At 38.2% G+C, this 15,674-nt stretch overlaps 1 non-coding gene across 1 annotated transcript; it reads left to right on the top strand.

Moving 5' to 3' along the window:
- The first annotated feature begins 15,262 nt into the window (after positions 1–15,262).
- Positions 15,263–15,369, top strand: LOC123457315. The gene has a single exon (XR_006634992.1). It is a non-coding gene; the product is annotated as a U6 spliceosomal RNA (small nuclear RNA).
- Positions 15,370–15,674: the final 305 nt, after the last annotated feature.

Raw genomic sequence — 15,674 nt, 5'->3', positions numbered from 1 at the left:
AATAAATAAATAAATAAATAAATAAATAAATAAATAAATAAATAAAAACTCCTCCTGCCCTAGGAAAGCCTGCAATATACAAACAATATTAATATAGTTTATCTAGGCTTCATATATTCTACCATTCATAAATATTACCTTATATTAAACTTAAAAAATGGTTCTGTGATAAAATGCAATTGATGAAAAAAATCACTTTATGTCTATCTAATGTCTCTAATGTATGTTAAATGCACAATGATTTACCTCAACGACGAACAAGTTTGGCTTGATTCTTAAGCTATGTATACTCAGTCTCAGTCAAAGGTTTACTTAAATAATGGTCTAATTTCTTGTTTTTAAGTTCATTGCTTATAGATATATTAATACTTAAGACATGTTACTTGCTCTAGACAAATGATCTTAAATGCTGTGTTCTGCTTCCAGTGTAGGGGATTATTGGTAGCCACACAGGTATCTTAACTAATCAAAGATATTACCAAATACAAATGCCAAACTTTATGCTGCCTTACTTGACATGTTAGACCTGTACTTTTAATTATTACATATTTTAAAAATAAGATGTGTCTACCTTCTAAAAACTGTATTTCCTTTGCCTTAATTATTTACATAGTTCAATCAATTCTCTATAATAAGTTGATAAATTTATTTATAATACCATACCTCATATTATAATAAAAAAGTTAAAGGCCTCTGGCACAAAGTTATGTCTTGTACCGTAATAAACCTTCATGCTCATCCTGTCCCACACTGAATAGCATTTTGTATGGACACTGTAGTTTTTGTACTGTTTCAAGGCCATCATTAGTATTACAGCTTCTGACCAGTACCAAAATTTTCTTATGTTTCTTCTTAACTCCACAACACACCTAGAGATATCTCTCTACTAATTAACCATTTTCTCAGGCTTTGGAAGAGATTCCCCTGTACTCACACTGACGTAAAAATAGACTGATTCTCCACCCCATCTCTGGTGAAATTTGAGTTTCCCAAATCAATATCAAACTTAACAAGATCAAGATATTTTAACTAGTTTTGTTTATTTTTCTAAACTTAATCTGAATGTGACATAAAAATCAAAACTAAGTCTTTATTTTGTTACATAGTACACTGTTTACCACAATAGGTTTCTTAAATGTTACAATCATGTTTTCCTATTGGGTAAGACCTTTACTTATTTGCTATAAGTAATACTGAGTCTAACTATATAAAATATGTTTCATTTTATTATATAACCAGTATAATTCTATAAAACACATTTTCATTATGTTTATAAAATAAACAACTAATAATAACAAATTATCAAGACTAATCAAAGTTTTATCCTTTCAGCTTAACATACTTTCATTAGTTCTCCTAAATATAAGTTTTTTAGTCTTTGAACCAACCAAGTAAAGACCATAAACCTTCTCCAGTAAAGGCTTAACACACACACACACACACACACACACACACACACACACACACACAACTTTAAACCAAAATTTCAAAATTAGTTAATTTCTTAATCTTTATCATATCTAAATTCAAAATAATTTAAGAAATTTCAAATATTGCTTCATTAATAATCTCTTATACTTCCTACTTTACCTAAACTGAATTTTTATATTTCCACAAATTTCAATTAACCTCCCACCCAAATTACCAATTCTTTCTTCCTTATCCAACTCCTAATTATTATTATTTTTCTACCTTGAATATAATGTCCATGTCACCTGTAAATGTCATGTCACATGCAAGAAAACTCATACATGAATAACCAGATCATAATGGCTAATATATTTGACATGATCTAGACTTTTTTTCTAATGGCTCTAATGACTGTCACTCTCCTGAAGCACCGTCTCTTTGCCTGTTCATAAGACTGATGAGGGATAATAGCCTACTACATACACAAAATTACAAGATAAAGTTTGACAAATAAAAAACTAAAACTCCCAAAAGTCAAGCCTGTGGGACTAAGACTTCAATGTGGAGTACAATGATTATGGAGAGGTTAATGTTACCAATTCAGAGCCAATGATATTTTGGGCTATATTAGCCTTTTTAATGGCCAATATTATTTCTTTACATGTGACCTGACATTTATCTGTGACCAACTAAGACAGATATCTATTGCTATAAGTTAATAAATCTCACAACTCTACTCCCTTCAAGTTAAACCTATCCTGTCTCTGGAATGTACTTTATTCACCCTCTCTTTTTGTCCTTGCATATTCAGATGCCTCACAGAATTCCTCCTGGACAGAATACATGCCTTCAGTGCTCAGCAAGTCACTAAATTCTTCATGGCACCTGAATATCAGCCCCTGAACATCCAACTGCCACAGGACTGAGAGATCTACTGCCCACCCCAGCTTAAAACAGTTGGAACACGAGTCTTCATCCCCAATCCTCCCCCCCATGTAGTCCTCACCAAAATGTCCCACTCACTCCCTGTTCTCCCCATTTTATTTTTATTTATTTGAGAAAGGCAGGCAGACAGAAAGAGAAAGACGCAGATAGAGAGAAAGAGAGAATTCGTACAACCGAGCCTCCAGCCACTGCAAACAAACTCCAGATGCACGCACCAACTTGTGCATCTGGCTTAAATGATCCTGGGGAATTGAGCCTTGAACAAGGATCCTTGGGATTCACAGGCAAACACTTAACTGTTAAGCCATCTCTCCAGCCCCCCAATTTCTTTTATCCTTCCACAGTCTGGACTCAGTGTTTAATAACATTCCCTGAAAACTAAAGGGAACTAAAGAGTTAATAGCTACCCCTAAAGCCTGTGGGCAAGAGAGAAGTTTGGCACCCTTCCCTGACTAATGTACTCCCCTTAGCCTAAATGGCCTTGAAGGACCAGAGACCATCTGAGTACCCTCACTTAGACATGGCTGAAGAAGCCTATTCTGAACAAGGACACAAACAGCTACAATTTTCTTATCAACTGCACCTAGTACAGTCTGTTTTTCTTAGGATCCTCCTTATAAGCTTACACCCCAGCCTGGCCCAGTGCTTCAGCCTTCATCACATGGGAAAGCTAAGGACCCTCATTGTTTTTTCTCAATAAACAGTCTTGCCTGTAGAGATCAAGTCTGATGTTCTCTTTTGCTTTTCTCTTACACATTCCTTTCAAAGATGATCATGTCATACCCCAGCCCTATGTGTTACCCAGTGAGGATTATGTATCCCCAGGCCTCATATCTAATGCATTGTTGATCATGTCTCCCCAGTTCTTCTCTGTAACATCATGATGGTCAAAATTCTCCAGACCATATCTGTAACACAATGATTATCATGTCTCCCCAGGCTTCTTCCATGAGAACATGATGATCAAGTCTCTCCAAGCCACATCTGAAACATATTGATATTCATGTCTCCCATGTCCTCTTCTCTAAAACATTGATGACCAAATCTTCTCAGGCCTCATTTGTAACCCAGTGATAATCATGTTTCCCCAGGCCTTATCTGTAACAATATGCTGGTTATGTCTCCCTAGACCTCATCTGTAACACAGTGATGATCATGTCTCCCTAGCCCTCAGCTTAAACACTAAATGGATAATTTCTTACCCCAGGCCTCATCTGTAACCAAATGCTGATCATGTCTCCCCAGGCCTCATCTGTAACACAATGATGGTCATTTCTGCCAAGGCCACATATGTATCATTGTTCCAATCATGTTCCCAGGCCATACCTGTAAAATGATGATAAAGTCATCTCACCATACCACTTCTGCAGCACAATGATTATCATGCCTCTCTAGGCCTCATCTGGAATACAGCAAAGATCATGTCTTCCCAGGCCTCATTTGTAACACAAGGAAAATCAAGTCTCCCCAGATCTTATCTGCAACCTAATGATGATCATGTTTCCACAGGTCTCATCTGTAACACAGTGATGTTTATGTACCCTAGGTCAAATCTGTAAAATAATGATATTAAATTCATCTCACCATACCACTTATGCAGCACAATGATGATCCGGTTTCCCTAGGCTTCATCTGTTACACAGTGAAGATCATGTCTCCTCAGGCCTCATTTGTAACACAGTGATAATCACATCTTCTCAGGCTTCATTTGTAGCAAATGATGATCAAATCTCCCCTGGCCTCATCTGTAACACAGTGATGATCTTGTCTCCCTAATCCTTATCTGTAACACAATGATGATCAGACCATATCTGTAAAATAATGATGGTAAATTGGTCTCACCATACCACGTTTGCAGCACAATGAGCATCATGTTTCCCCAGGCCCCTTATATAACAAGATTTGGGGCATGTATCCACAGGCCTCATTTGTAATATGATGATCATCATGTCTCCCTAGGCCTCATCTGTCAAAACATGTTGGTCATGTCACCAAAGGCCTCATCTGTAACACAGTGATGATAATGTCCCTAGCCTCATCTGAAACACAAAGATGATCAAAACCTACACCAAGACTCACCGGTAACCCAATGATAATCATGTCTTCCCAGGCCTCAACTTTAACATGATAATGATCATGTCTCCCCAGGCCTTTTCTGTAACATAATGATGGTTGACTCCCCAGGCCTCATCTGTAAAATGATGATTATCATGTCTCCCCAGGCCTCTTCTGTAACACATTGATATTCATGTCTCCCTGGCCTCTTCCCTGAAACATTGATGACCATGTCTTCTCAGGCCTCATTTTTAACACAATAATCATCATGCCTTTAACACAATGATAATCAAGTCTTCCCAGGCCTTGTCTGTAGCACAATGAAGATCATGTCTCTCAAGGTGTCATCTGTAATGCAATCATGATCATGACTCTCCAGGTCTTGCCTGCAGCACAATGATGATCATATTTCTTTAGGCCTTATCTGTATCACAATAAACATCATTTGTCCTAGGTGTCATCTGTAACACAGTGATGATCATGTCTTCCCAGGCTTCTTCTGTAAGACACTGATGACCATGTCTCCCCAGGCCTTATCTGCAACATCTTGATTGTCATCTTTCCCTAAGCCTCATTCGTAACACAGTGATGATCATATCCCTTCAGGCCTCATCTGTAATAAAATGACGATCAAGTCTTTCCAGGCCTGAATACTAATATAATGATAATCTTGTCTCCTCAGGTTGCTTCTCTAAAACAAGGATGTTCATATCTCCCCAGGCCTACTCTATAACACAATGATGATAATGTCTCCCCATTCATCATATCTAACACAATGATGATCATGTCTCCCCATTCATCACATCTAACATAATGATGATCATGTCTCCCCAGGCCTCATCTGTAACAACATGATGGTGATGTCTCCCTAGGCCTCATCTAAAACACAAAAGTGAACATTTTTTACCCCAGGCCTCATCTGTACCACAATGCTTATCATGTTTACCTAGGCCTTATCTTTAACACAGTGATGATGCAACTGTAAGCCGAAAGAAACCTTTTCCTTCCATAAGATGCCTTCTAGTCAAATGTTTTGTGCTAGTAATGAGAAGCTAACTGCTTCACTAAGGTCCAAGAAATGTTTTCTTTACATTATAGCAATTTGAAAAAATGATGATTTCCTACAAAATGACATTTCCTGGACTTAGTGCCACCTAACACTGAAACACAATGTTCAACAGATGTAAGGTGTCTCCATTTTATTCAAAACTTGTCATATGATTATTTGTGAGTTTGCTTTGAAAACTCTTTCCCAGAGCACATGTATGCATCATCAATGAACAGAAAAAAAGATTAGAGGATAGAGTCCCTAAATACATTGAAATCGCCTGTGGTGTGATGTTTATAATGACCTAAACATTAGGACTCTTCAGAACTACAATTAAGTTTTAAAAAATCCAGCTCTCAAAAAGATGTTGAGGGCTGGAGAGATGGCTTAGCAGTGAAGACACTTGTCTGCGAAGCCTAAAGACCCAGGTTTGGTTTCACACTACCCACATAAGCCAGATGCCCAGGGTGGCACATGCATCTGGAGTTCATTTTCAGGGGCTGGAGGCCCTGGTACACTCATTCTACCTGCTTGCCTCTCTCTAATAAGTAAATTTAAAACTATAGTTTCTTTTTTTTTTAATTTTATTTATTTATTTATTTGAGAGCGACAGACACAGAAAGAGACAGATAGAGGGAGAGAGAGAGAATGGGCGCGCCAGGGCTTCCAGCCTCTGCAAATGAACTCCAGACACATGTGCCCCCTTATGCATCTGGCCAACGTGGGTCCTGGGAAATAGAGCCTCGAACCTGGGTCCTTAGGCTTCACAGGCAAGCACACAACCACTAAGCCATCTTTCCAGCCCTATAGTTTATTTTAAAGCCTATTAATTCTTCTTGGACACTCCAGAGAAGGTCCTGAGGAATATATTGAAACCCATTAGCAGCTATAATGGCAGTACTTATCAACTCACTGGTGAGTGAGCTATGTGCTGGTATGTAAGCTCCAAGAGACCAGGAAATTCAGTACTCTATATGGCTTGAGAGTGCCTGAGATATAAGACTCTGATGAATTAATGCAGGAATGAAACGTGGACTGTTTGCCATTTTGAACTCTTGGTGGTTTTAATACAGTGGCCTGAGTTTTATCCATTCCTCTGAATGTCCTTGACTTGGTCCATGTCCTTCTAAATGAAACACTGTGTGGCTAGAAATAATATATGTGAAAAGATGTCTGCCACACAGATGTACTGATACATGACACTTTTGCCTTTTGTTTTTGAGGAGGATGGCAGACATAATACAGGTTTTGAAGAAGGACTAATCTTGAGTTTTAAGTGACTCATCAATTCTTTGGGTTGCATTTATTTTTACAGTAGGGGATCAAAGACAGGGCCTCCAGCATGCAAGGAAACCACACTACCACTGAACTACATCCCCAGTCTCTCAATTTTTTTCATATGTAATAGAATACACATCGTAGTATTGGAAGGGTTAAATGAGAAAATGTATGTAAAAGAACTTAGTACAATCTATTACTGTAATAAATAATTTTACTTTACTTTCTGAAGGTGAGTTTCAAGGCACATGTATAGAAGTATACATTATATTCATCAGGAACCTTTGCATGGATAGACATCCATTTTCTTCCCATACAGTTTTGTTCATTTTTTTTTTTACCTTCTCAGTAAGGCCCACATGTCATTCCCTGTGTATAAGTGAACACTTTAATACCCTCTTCATTCTTTTGAAGTTATTCTTCACACTTACAGCTTATAATTCCCTATCATACTGTACAGGATGGCCCTGTGTAGTAGCAGTTATGATTACATTTACAGTGGAATTCAGGACCTTCCTAGCCTGCCTTTCATTCCCACTGCTTTTTTTTCTGGGGTGTTCTCCTCCTTGAACCAACTTGTTTTTCATTCCTTACCTCTTACACACCAAATCTGAAGCTCTTGGCATGGCCTCTTCAGCTCCAATTCTTTTTTCTCCACAGTATTTATAAAGCATTTACCATGGAGTCCAAATGGCTTCCCAAAGCTCAGGGCAACAACCTGACTAGACAGGCCAAACTAAAGCTTTCATGTTTGAACAGTGCACTGGTTCTGAGAAAAATTCTCATGCAGTAAAGGAAAATTTCCTCACAATTATCTCTATACAGTACTAATGCAGAACTATTTATCACATAACTTACTCTATTTTATATTAAGCTTTCTTTTTTTTTTCCAAATGTGGCCTTCTTAACATTTTGTGCTTGCTCTGTTCTAAAGAAAGATTAATTACAGGAGTTGGGAAGATAGCTCAGTGGTTAAAGGTGCTTGCTTGCAAAGCCAGAGGGCCTGATATTGATTCTCCACTACACATGTAAAGTAAGATACATAAAGTGACTCATTTAACTGGAGTTCCTTTGCATCAGCAAAAGGCCCTGGCATACCCATGTTCTGTCTCTCTCTGTTTAATAAATGAAGTATTTTGTTGAAAAAGAAAGACTAATTCCATATCATACACACTTTTTTTTTTCAATAGAGCTATTCTAGATGTTTCCTCATGCAGACATGCTTTCTGAGCTTCACTTCTAGCCAGAGTGGAAGGGCCATGCTGTCTTATCTCTAGCTGCAATGGAAGGAAGGGCAGATGTGGGAGGCCAGTTTCTCCCTTTTCCATGCCCTTACCATTCCTTTATTTTCTTTCATCATTACTGGTTTTTTTTTTTTTTCTGTATTCTGTCTCCAGCTCCAAAGAAGGTATTGATTTCCAAAGCTCAGTAATTTGAGGACCTCCTTCATGTTATTACTTACTTACCTCCATCTTCCCCATCCGAATTCCACCTGTAATACTTGGGATCACTATTCCATCTAAAAAAAAAAATTAAGTCTCCCTATTAATAAATCGCACTGCTTTAAATTATAAAAGAAATCCTTGACAAAACTAGAAGTCTCCTTATACACCGAAAAGGTATAGTAAGTGAATTTTAGTTGGGTGTGGCTCCTTGCTTCAGGGCTTGTGCTCAGCTGAGTCTGTTGATAGGTTAAGAATGCTGGAGAGGTGTTGAGGATTTATAGGCCTTAACCTGAAACCTGATCCTTGAAACAAAGGTGGAAAATGAATCCAGAAGAAAGCAGCTCCCTCATTTATTTGTTGATCCTATGGCTACATGTACATGTTGGGAAACACTGCTTAGAATTTTAGATTCATAAAAATATGTTTGTGAGGGTTTTTTTGTTTATTTTTATTTATTTATTTGAGAGTGACAGACAGAGAAAGAGGCAGTTAGAGAGAGAGTGGGCGCGCCAGGGCCTTCAGCCTCTGCATACGAACTCCAGACGCGTGCGCCCCCTTGTGCATCTGGCTAACGTGGGTCCTGGGGAATTGAGCCTTGAACCGGAGTTCTTAGGCTTCACAGGCAAGCGCTTAACCACTAAGCCTTCTCTCCAGCCCATTTGTATTTTTAATATTCTGATTGGTTTAATCCTGTTTCTTTCAATAACTTAAAACTGCTCACTTTTCTCCTTATTGGATCAGCCACCAGAGAATGCTTCTGGTGTAGGATTCATTTCTGTGCATGGCAGAATGGGATTAGCTATAGGATTTAAGACTGTATTGGGTTCAAACGTTGCCTCGTTTCCATTTTCCCAAAGAGACTCAGGAATTGGCTGACTGACCATGGTCATGGGGAAGTGGTCCTTCCAGCTCAGGTAAGAGCTACTCCGTCCCCAAGAGGCCTCTGAAAGCTTGAAGGCGGGTCTCCAGCCAGACATCTCTGGGGCAGTGTGTTGACCAAGGTTGCCATGGCCATTGCGCATTGTCCACGCCTACCTCTGTGACCTCAGTGTTTAATGACCAATGGGAACGCAGCCTGGCTCCACGCTCCGCCTCAGCAACCCAGAGAGGTTCTTGCAGCATTGGAAGCCCAGTCATGCCCAGGGGCAGGTGGGCTGATGGACCTTCCGGCCTAGATGTTCCAGATGCTGAGCAGTGGCCCTTGAGGATGACCCTTTCTTCTTGTGAGTGCCAAGCTGGAGGATTGTGGGGGCGGAGTGTGGGAGTTAGGGCTGGGAGGAGAGGAGGATTTGAGGAGCACGGGGTGAGGAGATGAGGCATTGAGGTGAGCAGAGGAGGACTTGGGAGCATGGAATGAGGAGAGGAAGACCTGGGAGCATCGCGTCAGTGGGGAAGGACTTGGGAGCACCACGTGAGGAGAGGAGCACTTGGGAGGAAAGGTGAGGGAGGAGGATTTAGGAGCACCAGGTGAGGGAAGGAGTACTTGTAGCCCCAGGTGAGGAGAGGAGGTGAACATGGAGTTCGAGGTGGGCACTTGGGCTCCGTGCGGGCAGCAGCCTGGCATCTGTGTCCCTAGTCCCTGTGGCCGCCACAGGCTTTGCAGGTGGTGGTCACTGCTGTGCTCGTGGCACCAGAGAGAAATAGGTTCTGCAGATCCCATCCATGGCCACTTTGATTCCAAGCTAGCAGTAGCTTTAAAGAGTGATCATCAGTGTGGCAGCATTCCTCTCCACGGTTTTCTAGTGTGGCCATTGTTGCAGAGAGATGGAGCACCACTGATCTGCAAAGTTGCCATGGTGAAATGTTTGTCCCTTTGCCCTTGTGAATAAGTCTGGTCTTGTTTGAATAACCCTGGTTCTAGCTACACACAAGAGGAACAGGGACACAGAGGCGGGTGGCACATTTGACATCTCCAGCAATAATTGCCATCACCCGGTAAATGGTTCCCATGAAATAAGGACTTTCAAGAAACCAAATTCACCATTGTCTAGTTTTCTGGGAGTGTCTGTTTGCTATGTAACCCTGGCTAGCCTAGACTTGCTCCAGCCTCAGCCTCCTGAGTGCTGGGGTAACAGGTGTGAGCCATTGCGCCTTGTAGCACTATATAAACTGATAGCTTATTTCATCAAATCTGTATGATGGATATGTTAGGATTCCTTTTTTTTGTACAATTGTTTTAGTCAGTTTGAAGTTTGAATCGGTGTCCAAATTTACTTTGATCACTTAAGTTTTCTATATTGCATGGAGACAATTTTATATAAGGATGAAAAGTTACATTTTAGTACTCAAATTCCTTTAATATTTTGTTTTTAAAGAATGATGTTTAATATGCTTACATGTATTGGTACTAATTTAAAACAAAAATCTCAGAAATGATAATGAATACAAAGATAAGATAATTAATATTTCCCCTAAAGGTTATTCATTATATGTAACAGGTATATGGACTTGAGAAAATTTTATCAACACATTTGCTTCTTTAGAATTTTGAGAATATTTGCGCTTGATATTACCTCAGCATATTTAAATGTTTAAATAAAAAAAAATATTTGTACCAGGTGTGGTGGTGCATGCCTTTAATCCCAGCATTTGAGAGGCAGAGGTAGGAGGATTACCTTGACTTCAAGGTCGCCCTGAGACTCCACAGTGAATTCCAGGTCAGCCTGGGCTAGACAGAGACCCTACCTCAAAAAATCAAAAAAAAAATTGTATGTGTTTTTCCTTTGTTTAAAAGCCTCAGAATGGAGATTACGTATACTCACAGCTGTCACACTGGTTTGAGTGTGTGTGTGAGACATCAGTAGAGTGGGTAACCCTTAGGATTATGATGTAATATTTTTGAGTTGTATTCTTGCCTGGTTATGGCAAAAGAAGCAACATCATACATAAACATACAATTTAATCTATAATTGGTATCTTCTGGTCGTTATCTATCTAGCAGAAGCATAATTTAAGCCATTGGTCAACACATTCTGAGCAAAGGCAAGAACTCAGAATTTAGGTACAGAAATATTAACAGACTGGAGCAGGAAGCACACACCCAAAATCACTTTTTCCCATGTGTAGGATGGAAGAGAGCACGGGTTGCACTTAGTCTGTCCACAGTCATTTTTGTAGCTTTAAGATACAAGCAGTGATTACAATAAAAATAAAATACAATTAAGCTACATTTATAAAACTGACTCATGCTTGTAGTTTCTTTTTCCCACAATTTATTATACACAGAGTAACCCACTTGGAGGCAAATGAGGAAGAAAATGTGAATAGTGGTGAGCTAGTGTCCGTGGTCTGTCTTGTAGTTGACTAACAAATGACAGTGTATGTTGATTTTAGCATTGTCTAAGTAGAACACCACTATTTTCTAAAAATCTCATTGTTTCATAATCAAAGACAGTAGGAGTATATAGTACTTACTAATTATCCAAAGGTAGGCAGAAAAAAAAAATATATATACATACACACAAACTTCATAAGATACAAGCAGTGATTACAATAAAAATAAAATAAAATTAACCTACATTTATAAAACTGATTAATGTTTGTAATTACTTTTTCTTTCCACAATTTATTATATAATTATTTCCACAATTATACCCACTTGGGGATAAATGAGGAAGAAAATGTGAATAGTGGTGAGCTAGTGTCCATGGTCTGTCTTGTAGTTGACTAACAAATGACAACATATGGTGATTTTTGAATTTTCTAAGTAGAATACTACTATTTTCTAAAAATCTCATTGTTTCATCATCAAAGACAGTAGAAGTATATAGTACTTACTAATTATCCAAATGTAGGCAGAAAAAAATATATATATATGCATGCATGCATACATACATACATACATACAAACTTCCTGGATATAAAATTAGAATCATTATTTTGAGACTAGTAAAAATTTACTGTTATATTGTTAAATGCTGAAAAGGTTTGAATTAGAGTAAAATTAAAATCTAAGCTTTTGAATTAAATTTTCAGTTTCAAGGTTTACCTACTCACCTACTCATACAGTGTATCTTAAAAGTGATATTTTAAAGTTTGAACTTTTATATTGTATATATTAGATTTAAAAATTATGTCTCAGAGCTGAATTTTCAGTGAACAGTATATTCAGGTATATTTTCTTAATCATTTTGTATCTTGACTGAAATAAAAAAATTAAATCTGGCACTTCCTCACATTTAATTTTCTCTTAAGAATATTAATTTTTTCTCCAACTTGTACTTGATTAAGAATAAGATTATAGGTTGTCAACAAAAATTTTTAGATAGGAAATAAGAAAAGTACAGGATTTTTACGGTGAAGGAGATTTTCACAGGTAAATTAATGAGGTGAAATATTTTGGGCATCTATTTATACCCTAAAATAATGATTATTTACAAAAAGTTTAGGTATACTGGGCATAATTTAGAATATTCTGCTTGGCACTGAAACATGACCTGTGAGTTTTCTGAGGCACTAAAATGAAATTGAGATCATGCAAATCTATAAAGAATAGCTGTGTTGTATAACTTACCAGCTAATAGCAAACAAGGGCTCAGAACCAGGCTGGCAAATCTAGCAGCCTTTTTTTCCATTATATATATTTGGGTACAAGGTCTTACTCTGTAGATGACTTGCCCGGAAGTTGTGTTTCTACTGTTTCAGCCTCCTAAGTTGTTAGATTATACATGGGCACAATCATGGTCAGATTTAGCTTTCTTTATAAAAATTTATTACTATTATATTTTCCTTAAGCCATGCAACACTTCATGTGTTATATGCTTTTAGTCAGTGGACCCTGTAAATAATCTTATCTTCTTGCAACTAGCAAGAACTAAAACTTACTTATCTATAATCTCTGTTTTAAAAATGTGGGATCCTAGAGAGAAAGATGAGTTGATGAAGCGCATTTTGTGTAAGCAGAAGTACCTGAGTTCAGATCCTCAGGCCCATGTAAACTCATGCTGTAGTGTGAGCATTTGCAATCCAAGTGTGTTAGGGAGAAAGAGACAGGAGAAATACCTAGAAGCTTGTGGGCCAGCTAAACTTGTAAATGCAGTGGTAAACAACAAGAGCAATGCTCAATATCATATGAAGAATGAGAACCCAGAAAGTGAAGTTGTCCTCTGACCTCCACACCTGCACCATGAAACACACATACACACACACACACACACACACACACACATCTTTTTATTTGCAAATTTTTATTTAGTTTTCACTTTAAAAGTAGTTGCAGTTACTCATGGATATTGACCTACCCACTTACTGACTTGGAAATGAGTATATTCCATGTGCAATGCGTGAATTGACTGGTTTCATGATTGAGCATTGTCTCATGGCAGGAAAGAAACAAAAATCACTCTGTTAGAAAGCCCTGTAAACAGTGTTGAAGGCTTTTTTTAGCGTTTGTTCCAGGTATGCATTGTGTTGCAGGTCTTTACCAAGAAAACATAGTATCTTTATGAGTAGTACACCATACACAACTCACATTCTAATTAAAAAAAAAACTGTAAAAATAAAAACAAAGATTCAAAATTCTAGGTTTTTGATTTAAAAGGTCTCATTTTATGTTAAAGAATCTCAATAGCTAATGTGAATTTTAGTGCCTAGTATAATTTTATCAGAAACATTTTAATATAGAAGTTTGTTGTAAGTGAACTTTGCAGATTTCAACATAATATTAAATGGAATAAGGTTCTATACATCTTTTTAAAGTAATTTATTTATTTTGTTTATTTATTTCACAGAGAAAGGGGGAGGTAGAGATGGAGAGAAAAGAGAGGAGGTGGGCATGCCAGGGCCTCCCGCCACTGCAAAGGAACTCCAGATGCACGTGCCCCTTGTGCATCTGGATAACGTGGGTCCTGGGGAATTGATCCTCGGTTCTTTGGCTTTGCAGGCAAATGCCTTAACCACTAAGCCATCCCTCCAGCCTTATGGATCTTATATTAAAAGAATGTCTCAAGTACACCATCATTTGAACCATTACTTGGTTCTTTCTTGGATAAACTTACAAGGCAAGGGACACAAACTTACTATGGCAGAACTGTTGGTCAATTGGTATCATTTAACTTCATGAATGAATGTTCCTAGTTCCATCAACAGTATTATCATTGTCTATGAGAAAGGAGGGCATTGCTCATGTGATAGTGGGCATGGGTATTGTCCAATTATGCTGGCATCAAGAGATTCTTCTGCTCCATTGTAAGTGGTTGTTTTTAGATGACAGTAAAGGGGAATTCTTTTGTTTAATATTTTTTGTTCATTTTTTATTTATTTATTTGAGAGTGACAGACACAGAGAGAAAGACAGATAGAGGGAGAGAGAGAGAATGGGCGAGCCAGGGCTTCCAGCCATTGCAAACGAACTCCAGACGTGTGCGCCCCCTTGTGCATCTGGCTAACGTGGGACCTGGGGAACCGAGCCTTGAACCAGGGTCCTTAGGCTTTACAGGAAAGCGCTTAACCGCTAAGCCATCTCTCCAGCCTGTGAAAAGGGGAATTCTTTACGGAAACAGTTGCAAGATTTTTTTATGTTTCTACTATAGATAGAGACAACCCCATGGATTCTGTTTCTAATTTGTAGAAGCCCTGACTCCTATTCTCATGATCCTTTTCTGCATGTTATATTAATTTAATTGTGCATTGAAACTTGGATTAGTCAATTCTTTGGAGGTACTGGAAACAAGCCCAAGGCCTCAACCATACTAAACCTCTACCACTGAACCTTATCTTCATCCCCTTATGTACTTTGTTAATGGAGCAGTCATTGAAGTGAGGGACCTTTCTTTATGTTGTTGAGAACTTCTGGCAGAACTTTTAGCATGTCTGCATATAGTAGAAACAGGAATTCTGTGGGGAATGAGACTGTCATGTCAGTGATCATAAGCTTGATGTAGTAAGGAATAAAGTATTTTTTTTACTTAGAGTCACGAATGTTTATGTTTATACAAACTAATGAAAGTTATAACATGCAAAATATGTTTATACATTGAGTCTTAAAACAGGAAGATATTCTCTGAAAGGAGAGAATTAAAGTTACAAGTTTTAAAAGTAAAAAAAAAAAAACATACACTTTGTGTTTAAAAATTAAGTGTTGGGTGCTCGCTTCGGCAGCACATATACTAAAATTGGAACGATACAGAGAAGATTAGCATGGCCCCTGCGCAAGGATGACACGCAAATTCGTGAAGCGTTCCATATTTTTGTAAGTTGAAAAGGAGACATAAAGGGTGGAGAAAGGAAGGGAGGAGGATACTTAATAGGTTGATATTGTATATATGTAATTACAATGATTGTAATGGGGAGGTAATATGATTGAGAATGGAATTTCAAACGGGAAAGTGTGGGGGTGGGGAGGGAGGGAATTACCATGGGATATATTTTATAATCATGGAAAATGTTAATAAAAAATAAAAAAAAAAATTAAGTGTTGGGGGCTGGAGAGATGGCTTAGCGGTTAAGCGCTTGCCTGTGAAGCCTAAGGACCCCGGTTCGAGGCTCGGTTCCCCA

The sequence above is a fragment of the Jaculus jaculus genome, unplaced genomic scaffold (genome assembly GCF_020740685.1).
Source record: "Jaculus jaculus isolate mJacJac1 unplaced genomic scaffold, mJacJac1.mat.Y.cur mat_scaffold_35_1_3033546_arrow_ctg1, whole genome shotgun sequence".
Classification (NCBI taxonomy): Eukaryota; Metazoa; Chordata; class Mammalia; order Rodentia; family Dipodidae; genus Jaculus; species Jaculus jaculus.
The sequence above is the reverse complement of the archived record's forward strand: the minus strand, read 5'-3'. Positions and strand labels throughout refer to the sequence as shown.